Source organism: Myotis yumanensis, unplaced genomic scaffold (genome assembly GCF_028538775.1).
Source record: "Myotis yumanensis isolate MYYU_CA2020_CCGP unplaced genomic scaffold, mMyoYum1.0.hap1 SCAF_3, whole genome shotgun sequence".
In the NCBI taxonomy this organism is placed as follows: domain Eukaryota; kingdom Metazoa; phylum Chordata; class Mammalia; order Chiroptera; family Vespertilionidae; genus Myotis; species Myotis yumanensis.
The window spans coordinates 68,418,136-68,430,838 of record NW_027223754.1 but is presented as its reverse complement, the minus strand read 5'-3'; the positions used below and the strand labels follow the sequence as shown (position 1 = coordinate 68,430,838).

The 12,703-nt window shown below is 34.2% G+C and overlaps 1 pseudogene; it reads right to left on the bottom strand.

Annotated features, from left to right (window-relative positions):
* Positions 1 to 7,706: 7,706 nt before the first annotated feature.
* Positions 7,707 to 8,903, bottom strand: LOC139005014 (elongation factor 1-gamma-like; annotated as a pseudogene).
* Between the last annotated feature and the right edge of the window lie 3,800 nt (positions 8,904 to 12,703).

Below are 12,703 nucleotides of genomic sequence, written 5' to 3'. Positions count from 1 at the left end.
TAATGACTTGTCCAAAAATTATATACAGGCAATAAGTAGTAAAGATTTATTTAGAGAGTGCTTTTTAAATTCTCATACTAAAACACAGCTATATCACAATAGGTATACAAATGATTCAAACCGACTCATGTCACTAATTTTATGTTAGTATGTGAATAATTTGCTGAGAAATTTGTTAAGTATTTTGAAATCTGATGAAGTTCCATGTTTGATTAGTTCAAGAATTTTGAACATTTTAATATGTTTTTTTTCTGTGTTTAATATGTTGGTCTCTTTTCAGCAGGATTTGAATAAGGATATTTCTGATTTTAAATATTTTTCATTAGCTGAAATAAGACATGTTCAGAGATAACATAAACTGGATGGAGCAAAAGTAGGTTTACAGTTGTGAGTACATGAAACACAGTTTATTCTTGTATTATCATTTATTAATTACTAAGGTCCCTCAGCCTGTATTGTGCCCTCTCACAATCTGAGACCCCTTAGGGGATTGGGCCAAAACTGGCAGTCCAACATCCCCTGAGGGATGTAGTAGTGAGTGAAGCTTGTAGCTTGCTGCTGTGGAGGCGAGAGAACTTGCACCGCCCCAGCTGCGCCCACCAGCTGTGAGCCTGGCATCTGGTGCCTATATAGTTACTGAGCAGCACTCCAGCTGTGGGAGCGCACTGACCAACAGGAGGTAGCTCCTGCATTGAGCACATGCCCCCTGGTGGTCAGTGTGTGTCACAGCAACTGGTCAAATGGTCATCTGGTTGTTTGGTCATTCTGTAGTTAGGTCTTAGGCTTTTATATATATAGATTGTATTATTTTCCATATGAACAACTGTGAACCTTCTTTTGGCCACCCTAATATACATAGCTTCCAGTAAAATTATTGAAATACCTTAGGCCTTCCTAGAGTATATCCTTAACTTTTTACAAATCAAGTTTCTCTTTCAAAAGCATCTCAGAGAAATCTTTCCAAACCCCATCTATGATATACCAGTATTCTGACAAATTTACTTTTTCTTTCTTCTTAAAGCTTCTGAGTTACATGATTTTTTTTTACATTTATCTATCCAATATATCATCTTCTATCTATATGTGCATAGGTTCTGTCCATTTGTATTTATTTCACCTTACCAAATTCCTATAATAATCTGGGGGTCTAATGAGCTTGTTTAATTGCTTGCTTCCCCTTTATTGACTTGTCTTACAGGGGATCAGTAATGACCCAGGGAAGCACTTCAGGATCTTTAATACATGGTGGAGATTAAAGACGTGGATGTGATTAGCAACACAAATAATGCCATTGAGAAACCCAGCAGCAATATGAATAAGTCAGAATGTGTGGAGAAAAGATACTGGAGAAAATAATCACCTTGTAGTTTTTTTTCTCAGAATTATCCAGACTCATGATTTTCCAGGGAATTAAATTGATCAAAAGCTCATAAAGCATATAGTCCTTGTCATTACTACCATTGATCTAATGAAAATTTTTTAAATAGCATGTTTTAACGGATATTTTCAAACTTAATTTGTTGTATTTTCTTATTGCCATGAAAATGAAAATAAAATTACTAAACCAAAGTTTTGTGCAAACTTCACAAAATTTCTGGTGGCCACGAGTTTTGTGCTTTCATTGTGATTGGCTTGGCATTTAAGAAACATATTATACTTTTAGAAAAGGGCAAAACAATTCACCCTAAGGTTATGTTTTTATAAGCAAAGTAATTTTAGATAATTACACAATTCAAGCAGAGTGGGCTTGAAGTTACATTATACAGATTGTTTAATCACGTAATGTTTTAGCAGATCACTGCCCAGGGGTCTAGAATTTTATTTTTTGCATTTAGATCTTAATTACATGTGGGAACTTGAACTAGTCATGTTTTTTATGTGGTCTCAGTTTTCTCATCTAGAAAATGAAGCACTTAGATTAAATTATACTAATGTTTCTTTCTTCTAATACGTTATCTCATTTCTCACTTCCTTTTAGGCCCCAGAACATAGCTTTCAAATTTCTGACTATTTTATTCTATTTGAAATGTTTACAGATTTACAGGACACTAGGAGGTTTACCAAAGCTACTTTGTAAAATATACATAATTTAAAGCCATTATCTTTTGGCAAAATTTCCAATTTAAAGTGTATATATATATATATATATATATATATATATATATCTTAAATAATCATTTAAATTGATTCATTTAAAGGACAGAATAAAGGCAATATTCCCCTGGTAGAATACAGTTTTGAGGACTAAACATGAATTGACTTTTAAGTAGATTAAATAAGAAAGCAATTTTTAAATAAGTGCAATCTATACTTCTGGTGTTTCTGTTGTAAGAAGTAAATTATTTTTCTAATGCATTTAAGTAAACAGTATTAATTATTAAAAACATTTTTAATCCTATGACAAGATCTACAAATTCTTGAATAATTAATGAGCTAGTCAATACTACATAGGATATCCATCTGCTAAGAATTTTTTTGTGAATATGCAAAATGTTAATATTGAAAAAATGAGAAAAATCCTTTTAGATTGATTTAATACTATCTAATAACATCTCTACATGTTTATTATTTTTTGTTTTTAATATCAAAATGCTTATAAACTAGTCATAAAGGAGGTAATTGTGATCTAATAGCATAAATGACAATGATAAAATTTTTTTCAATTATGCCTTCTATGGAGTAATGAATAACTATTGAGGGACTAATAAATTGTAGATATTGCGCTAAATTTTAAGAATAATATGAAGTAAAATATGTGTTTCTCTATATACACTCCCTCAACAAAGAAACAAACAGGAAGGAGAAAGGAGATTACCCACTCTTTACATACACTTATTTCCATAATGTGACTTGTTCACATTTTTAAAAATGATTCTCATAATTCTTCATATTGCTAAGTGTGTGTTAGGTTGAGAGAAAATTATTTCAAATCAACATTTTTAAGGCATTACTTATGTGTTCAATGGAAATACAAAAATTTTTAAGACATAAAATGAGAAAATAAGTGTTAATCTAAAATTCATTAGCTAAGTGCCCACCAGCAGATGAGTGAATTAAAAAACTGTGGTACAGCTACACAATGGAATACTACGCTGCGGTAAAAAAGAAGGCATTCTTACCATTTGCAACAGCATGGATAGAACTGAAGTTATGCTAAGCAAAATAAGCCAGTCAGAGAAAGATAAACATCACATGATCTCACTCATTTGTGGAATATAATGAACAACATAAACTGATGAACAAAAACAGATTCAGAGACAGAGAAGCATCGATTAGAGCCAGGGGTCCTCAAACTACGGCCCGCGGGCCACATGCAAATACAAATATTGTATTTGTTCCTTTTTTTTTTTTTACTTCAAAATAAGATATGTGCAGTGTGCATAGGAATTTGTTCATAGCTTTTTTTTAAACTATAGTCCGGCCCTTCAATGGTCTGAGGGACAGTGAACTGGCCCCCTATTTAAAAAGTTTGAGGTCCTCTGGATTAGACCATCAAACCTCAGAGGAAAGGTAGGAGAGGATGAGGGTAAGGAAGAGAGATCAACCAAAGGACTTGTATGCATGCATATAAGCCTAACCAATGGACACAGACACCAGGGTGTTGAGAGCATGAGTGGGGGTGGGGGGGGGAGGGCAATGGAGAGATAAGGTCACATATGTAATACCTTAATCAATAAAGAAAAAAAAATAAGTTTCCTAAATAGCAAAAGGAAGAATTTGAGGGTCAAATAGATTTCATATCAAAAGTTGGAATAATTTTAGGCATCAATTTGAATTCTCATTTCTTTCCAGAATAAACCATATTTCAATATTCTAAAAAATAAAAAAAATAAAAGTCATTGCCATGTCATCCTAAATGCTTTAAAGATAATTTCATTTTTATATTTTATCTCATATCTTAATTTTCAGGTTAATGTCTTTAAAAATAAAAAAGAACCTATGGTGGTAACAGAATTATAGAGATCAGATTTGAATAAGATCTTTAAGAAAATTTAGCTAAATTTCCTTATTTAAAAATAAACTGGAGTTTAGATAGGTTAAAGTACTCAAGAATTCTCTCTAGGTCTGTGACATTCCATTCTGTCTCTTTAGGTATGGCCTTTGTTTTGAAGTTACTCATGTGATGGAATAGTTCTTTGTTCTAAGATGGTCATCTAGAAATGTACCACTCCCTATATTGTATTGGAATAGTATCAAACATTGTTCCTTTTAAGGTAGGAAAGTGGAGGGAATGTAAATTTTTTAGTTTAATTTTTTAAAATTGATTTTTAGGAAAGAAGAGGGAGAGAGAAAGAGAAACATCAATGTGAGAGTAAAACCATGATTGGCTGCCTCCTGCATGCCCCCGACCAGGGATGGAGCCGGCAACATTTTGGTGCTCTGGATGATAACCAACCAACTGAGCAACATTGGCCAGGGAAGGGGGCATGTAAATATTTATGTTGCCATTGAGTTCAGCTATAAATTATTCTCATTTCATTATCAAATAAAAACTGACAGAAAAGTTATGATAACACAGTCATGACAAATATATTTTTAAAACTAAAAAAATGTTTATTTGCAATTTTGACACTATTGTCAATATATTCCAATTAGCTTATATGTATATGAAATTACAGTGTCATAAAGTCTACCTATTTTGTTAACCATAAACATAAACTAATACACATTCATGCACTATAAGTAGTTATATATTTAGCTGTGTAGTCACAATACTATAAATGTTTCACTCTGGGAATCAGAGACCTTTGAAGTTAAGTTGTAGGATGTTTATAGTGTCCTGATTTTTAAATAAAAAAAATTTGATAGCTCAAATATTTCAAATTTATCAATTAAAATAGAATTCTGAAGATCTTTTAATCAGTGTTCATTTAAAAATGTATTTGAATATTAATTATGGATCAGTAACTATGAATATGATGGTAAACAAGGTAAACACAGTCTCTATTCTCTAAACAAAAAAAAAGAGAAAATATTTACAATATAATATATTTTGATATGGAAAAATAACATCATAGTAGAAAATTCAAGTATAAATGAATTTATATGGAATTGTATTTTATATCATTTTGTTAGGTTTTAATTTACATATATTAAAATGCACACATTTTTTAATATAAAGTTTGATGTTTGACCACTATATACTGCCAGGCAACCACTATTCCAAGCACTATATTTCTATTACACCCAAAGTTTTCTCATGCCCTTTCTCAGACAATATTCTCCAAACCATGGTTCTGATTTAAATCACTATTGATTCATTCTGCCTGTTATAAACTTTCATATAATAGAATCATACTTATGTCCTTTGGTTTTCATCTCAAGTGTAGGAGTTTAAATTCTTAGACTAAAATCGGTAAGAAGAATAATTCAGGTAAAATATCAAGCTTGGCCTTTGAAGGACGTTATAATAATACCACTACATTTGGCATTGGGACACGTTATTTATTACAATACAAAGCATTATGTTATATTTTTATATTAAATTTTTATACTTTTTATACTAAATTTGTGAATTTTCCATACAAAATACTTTCACAGTGTTAACATTAACTCTATTGCATCACTTTTTGTCTTTTTTTAAAAACACACACAAAACAGATATTTGTGTGTTTCTGAAACAACTATTCTGTTTTTATTTTAAGAATTTTGTAGATTTTGTAAATAAGTAAGTTTCTTTTCTCATGTTCACTGATTAATGTCAACATTCTGGCCCACTCCTGGCAAAGCATTGGATTTATGGGATCTATTTTTATAATAACCTCATTTCTAGCTTCATTTTATGTTTTAAACTTTGTTGAAATTCTTTAGTCTACTTTTTAAAATCATCTAGTCCTATACTTTTTATGTCAACATAAACTGAATTTAATTAATTAAATCAGTTAAACTAAAGATATAAATTATTTTCAAATTCAGTTAAACTTTTAATCATTTAATAATTAGCTCAGAGGACTATCCAAAATCATTGTTTTTACCTCAAATGTCCCCTTTATAAAAAAATAAAGTAAAATGTCCTTTGATATATGCATCTTAATGTGGAACAAATATATTTTAGAATACTGAAGGAAAGGCTAGGAATCAATACAAATAAAGATAGCTTGGTATATGCTAGGTACACATGACCCCTTGTTTTGTGTTTATATGCATTGAACTTTCAGAAGCAAAGTCCATATCCTACCAGCTGTTATAGTAACTCAGTCTTAGCTCATTACTCCAATTAATCTAAGCTTATTATCAGTGCTTCCATCTTCAGGCAAATGGAAAGTCAAAGAATATAAAGAATCAGTGAATTTTCTAAGCTTAATTAGGAGGAAAAGAAGCCTCTACACACTGTAAAATTCTTTGATCTCCAACAATACCATGTACATCCCCAAGCACACATTTGAAATAAACGCCTGAAGGCATTAAAAAAAGCTCATAATAAAAATTATTGTTGAAGCTAGCCAGCTGCCTTTTCATTTATAATAAATTACTGTTATACCATACATATATAGCTTTTAGTTATTCAAATATTGTTAAATATAAAATTGCAATTCCTTTTCCCTATGGAGAATAAAAATAGTAACAAGTTTCTTGCCATAAGGAAGAAACTAATTCCTAATGTCCAAAATATAAATATTTAAACATGTAGCTTAATCACCTTAAAGACAGAAAGAATGTGGCAGACACAGTTGGCATTCATTACTACTTCAGAGTGAACATATTGCTTCATAGCATGAATACAAATGCATATATTTAAAGGAAATATGTAAAAGACCACAAAACTAAGTTGACATTGTGTATTATTGAATTTTGAAGAAGTATGCTTTGTCCTTTATTTTCCATTTTGTAAACACAGATAGTAGAAACGTCTAAAATTCAATTTGGAATTGTGTTTAAATATAAAAACAAGACCCAGCTGGTGTTGCTCAGTGGTTGAGTGATGACATCTGAACCAGGAAGTCATGGTTTGATTCCGGTCAGGGCACATGGCTGGGGTGCAGGCTCCATCCCCAGTGTGTGTGTGTGTGTGGGGGGGGGGGGGTAGAGGGGACGGGCATGCAGGAGACAACCCATCAATTATTCTTTTTCATCTTTGATGTTTCTCTCTCTCTCTCTCTCTCTCTCTCTCTCTCTCTTTCTCCTCTCTAAAATCAATAAAAAATATATTTAAAAAATATAAAAACAAGACTAATGTATATTTCTTGCTAAAAATCCCTCTCTACTACAGGTTGGTTAACTCCAGAGTTATGATTCCTAAGTAGCCATGCCCACCAAGGGTACCTTTCAGGGAGTTATATTAAAGATAGGCTCCAGGCATGGCAAATGTTTGACAAGGATATTTTCCCATGCCCGGTCCGTTCTTTGAAATACTGGAAGTCTTCTGACCAGCTTTCAGGACATTTTATTCCACCTGGCAGCTGAAGTCAGCTTGTATATGAGAAACACACTGGCATCTGTTTCTGATACCTGTTCTCCCAGCTCACTTCAGGGCAATCACTTGACTTCACTCTAATTTATTGTTTTGGAAATGAGAATAACTATACTGCCATTTATGAAATTGTGTTCTGCAGACCTTTTGAATAAGAATCTCTAGGGGTACCATGCAAAAGGCATATTCCTGAACTCCACCACATCCTATCACACCAGAATATAAATTGTAGATGTCAAACTGATTGTATTTTTATTATAATTTTTATTCAGGAAAAATTTAATGCCCAGAAAAGTTACTCTGGAATCAGCATCTGGATGTCCTTACTACCAGGATTCAGTCTCTGCCATGTATGTGCCATGCATGTGACTCCTAGCTCAGCTGCCAATTCAGAAGAAAGGCAATCTCTGCCTCAGAAGACCTGGACTCCCAAAATGGAGTTGTTATTGTTGGTTTCAAAAGACATTCTTTCTCGGAGAGTCCAAATACTAGAATATTCCAGTGATGAAGGTACAACTCATGAAGGTCTGGGTAAGCTCCTTAGGGAAGAAGTACAACAGGTTCCAGCTATTCTCATCAAAGTGCTCCCAAAATATGGCAGAGCCACAGAGAGTGTGTCCCTGTTGGTGCATGTGTGCCAAAAGTTATTCAACACAAAGTTCCTTTTGGGCAGGTGAGCAAAGGTGTTGGCCTTTGGCTGGGCAGCCAGCACCTGCTCACATTCACCCCCCTACTCCTCAGGAGTCGGGGCAGCCTCTGCTTCTCTTTCCTCTTTCTACTTAGCCTGGGTTTCTGCTCCTCCTAACCAAACTATTCTCTTCCCCTGTGGTGTGCTTCAATGTAGTTGTCTTTTTAGGATGGCTGTCTGCAAGCTTTTCACCATAAAACTGGGCCATCTTCTCAAAGAGTTCCACCTTCCCCAAGACGGATGGGAAGTGGTACTTCTAATGCAGGTAAGGAACCAGCAATTGGTATTGGGTAAGGCCTGGCAGTTAGAAGGCTCTTGGACCTGTTTATAGAGACACAACAGGGTACAGACAACTGTGATATCTGAGAGTGTCACACATTTGCCCACCAGAAAAGTCTTCATCTTCAAGTGAATATCCAGCAGCCCCAGAATTCAACTCATCTCCTTCACATTCTCTGTGGCCTGTTTCTGACGCAGGATGCCCAAGGTGAGGAACGTTATCAGCAAAGGTGACCCATTCGCCTCAGGGGCTGCTAACTCTGAGGTACTTCCCAGAAGCTCCTTATTGCTCACACAATAAGTAACAGTACTGCTCACAAACACAGAATCCATGGTCACACTAAAATTCTGGAAATTTGTTGGCAGGAAATTTATGGGGAAATTCAGGTGTGAGGTTGGTTTGGCCAAATTGGAAGTAAGGTGGTGCAGGGAGCACGCCAGCCAGAGCCCCACTGTACTAAGCAGCAATGAGGTCTTCTAGTCCCTCCAGTTTTTAGGACATGTTTTCAAGGTCCCAGCCACCATCGTGATTTCACAGAGGAAGGAGCCACTGATTCTTCTTTAACAGCTTTAGCACTTATCCTTACATCTTCACTCCAACCATTAACGTCATTCCCTAGTTGCCTCATCACAGCACCATTGTAAATGATTCCTAATTTATCACCATCTAGCCCAACCTCAATTCTGTCTTATATGAAGCCAGAATGCTCTTTCTAAAATGCATATCTAATTATAGCACACACTGACTCCTAAAATACTTCCATGTTTCTATATCACCTAATGAATAATATCTATAGTCATTTTCATTAATATAGAATTCCATTATCTTACCCTTACCTATTACTGAAAATGATTGCTGACAGATTTTCTGCCTTTACCTTCTCCTCCACCAGACATTTTATTTATAGTTTTCCAAATAATAGTAGAGTGTCCTCTGTACATTGGCATATATTCTTTCATTTTGAAAAGCTCTTCCACCTACTTGATGAGACCTGGAACATGCTTACTCAACTTTAACTCGTATATTGTTTGTATGAAATGTCTCTGCTTTCCTAGTTTTGGTTATTATTATCTCCTTGTGTTCCCATTATGTTTTACATGATCTTATTCTTACTCGTTACACTGTTCTGAAGTATTCCTTTCTAGAGAACCATCATTTATTTCAAGCTTTTCTATTGTTAACTCCTAAAAAATTCTAAACAGCCCTATTTTTAATCATTTGACTCCTCACTCCCTAATTCATAGAAAATCAGATGATAGATGAGCACCAAGTCCAAGGTTACCTGTTCAATAGACTGAACATAATGCCAGGTGACTAGGTGACTATATTTTATTTTTCAGGAATTTGAGTTGGACATTATGGAGGCGATAAGGTAATTTTTAGCAGAGACTAAAGCTGAAAATGTCTGTTCAAGGAAATCCTAAGGTAGTTTATGACAGATAAGGAAGAGTTAGGTTCATAAATGTTCATGGCATGCCAATCTTCTGAGGAAGCAGAAGTTACAAGTAAACATATATGGCAAATTAAGTATCTATGCACAGTGGAGAATAAGACAAAATAAACTTGCAGCAAAAAGGGAAAATAACAGAAATTTAAAAAGGTCATTGGTCATATTATAATAGAGCACATAATCATTAATGATTCTGTCCAGTCTCCTATAGCTAATATTCTCAGTACTGCCTTAGATCCCCAAAGAAACTTAGGTTTCTAAATTTTCTCAATGGTCTGCAATATTATGATTTTTATCTGCTTATGGCCTAATTATGCAGTTTTTTTCTTTGGTTGAACAGTTACTCTTAAAACATATTCTTTATTACTAGAAGTAATTTGAATGACTCTCTTCCTTTTAACCACCAGAGCCTAATAGAACATTTTTTTTTTACCATAATATAAATTTCACACAGGCCGATATTGTCTCATCTTTCTCATTATATAAATACTAGAGGCCCAATGCACGAAGATTTGTGCAAGAATGAACCTTCCTTCCCCTGGCTGTCGGCACTGCCTTTGCTCTGGCCTGGAGCCACCTTTCTGCCTTCCCACGCTGCCCAGAGGCCTGGAGCAGTTGGGGTGGGGTGGGATGCTTGCATCATCACCATGGCGACTATGCAAGCGTCCCACCCGGCTCCCAGCCACCTGGTGCCTGTGTATGCAAATTAACCTGCCATCGTTGTTGGGTTAATTTGAACACTCACTCCTGATTGGCTGGTGAGCATTGCAAAGGTACGGTCAATTTGCATCTTTCTCTTTTATTAGTGTAGATAGTAAGCACTTTTCTTTCCTCCAGTGCTAAATACCATTAACACACCCAGTCTGTCCCCAGAATATTTTGCTTATCTGAGAAGTTGCCAATTTAATGCAACCAAGACAATTGCAGTTTACAGTCTCTTAAAGTACTTATCATGAGGAAGTGAGGAAAGGGTAGCTGGTCAAGCTAAATTCTATGTTAAAAAGGTTAGAAGCACAAAATTCCTGATTCACATATGAACAAACAATTAAGGCTGCATTATATCCCACAGTGACCACAATGAATGTCATTGATGATAATAAAACCAGCTGGTTATTGGGCTAAGAGAATAATATAAATCTAGAACATCTAGAATGGATACTGAAATGAATACTCTCACTGGGCCAAGTTGTAAAACCTATCCACTTCCTCAAAACTACCCACTTAGGGCTCCCAGATGGCCCTGAAAGTCTGAATTATGATTTGTTCAAGTGACCCCCTTTTATTGTATTTAAAGTCTCAGTTAATCCCACATATCCCAATATTCCCCAGTCTCTTGCCAGGTATGGAAGCTTATCATTTTGCACTCTCACAACACAAAAGTTCTCATATAGTAAAAGAGCTCATTCATCATTCTAAGATCCCCTTCTCTTAGTATTTTAAGTGATCCTCTACATCACCCTTCACCTAGGAGCAAAGCTACTTTGAGTAACCCAAAGATTATTTATTCTTTTATGGGTGATAAAAGTATCTTTAAAGTATCTCTTTTTATAGAGTCCTCGATGAAGCAGAAAAAAAAACAACACCAAACATATACAAAATTAAATAATTTTTGGCAGAGTGTGCTAAAGCTTCAATAAACAACTTAATTGATGGATAATTATTATACTAAAAACAATCAGTTGAGACTATGTTCATAACTTTTTGAAATAGTACTGTTAATAAGGCTAAAACCAAATTATTTGGTCATCACAGCAGAAACAATGTAGGAACATTAATAGTCCCAGAGTTGGGACCCATTTTCATTAAACTCAACCCTTAATAATATGGCTTCACTGTTCTTTCTATTTTAGAAAGAAGGCACAAATACCTTTGTTAGGCAGGATTTATTTACATACCTAATATGTCATGGAAATCTTGACGTATTAAGTCTTACTTCCACAAAATTATAGCAATTTTTTTTTTTTTGGAGCAAGTTTAGGCAATTTTAAAAAGCAAATGTATAATAGTTATAATTAATACCTTTTAAATATATAAATTTTATAAAAGAGTAGGAAAAGATTGATAACTATACAACAAATATTTCAAAATTAAAAATTCTTAATTAGTTTAAAAACTACTAGCTCTTCTTATTAAAATATGAGTTGCTCAATATTCTTTCAGATTAAAATAAGTTGACATGATAAGGTAAATAGAGAAAAAAGCCCTCAGGATGATATCAGAGAATAATAGGAGAACTAATTTTGCAGTTTATCAAGTTATAATGTCTACTATGTACCCTTTAAAGAATCATAGAAACCTAAATATATTCATACTACTTTTTATTATACAAGGATTACTAATTAGTCTGTAGATCCCTTAATTGGTTTTCCATTTTGAATAATTATTAGTGTTATACTTCATCTGTACCTGAACTTAATGGTGAAAAATATGAATTTCAGTTACCCCCAAAACAATCTTTTAGTATGTCTATAACTACATCAATTGGGCAGTCTTAAAAAGTCTTCTTTCTGTATATGGTTGTGGTATCATAGGAAGATATTTGGTCTTTGATCCTGGCACAGAGTTCTCAAAAACCCTTGGAATTCACTGAGTGATAAGGGTGACAGAAGCTTGCTTTTTGTTCTAATGAGGCAACTCTTAGTGGTGGTGGTAGTGGAGAGGGTCTCTTAGACACCTTCAGGATGGGGGCTAGTTGCTAGAAATGCCAAACATTGATTAGAAGCTTGAAACTTTTAACCCCACCCCCATAAGCTCCAAGGAGAGAGAGGGACTGAAAATTGAGTTAATTACCAGTAGCCAATGATTTAATTAAACATGCCTACATAATGACACCTAAAAAACAACACAGAAAACACTGCAGAGAGCTTTTGGGTC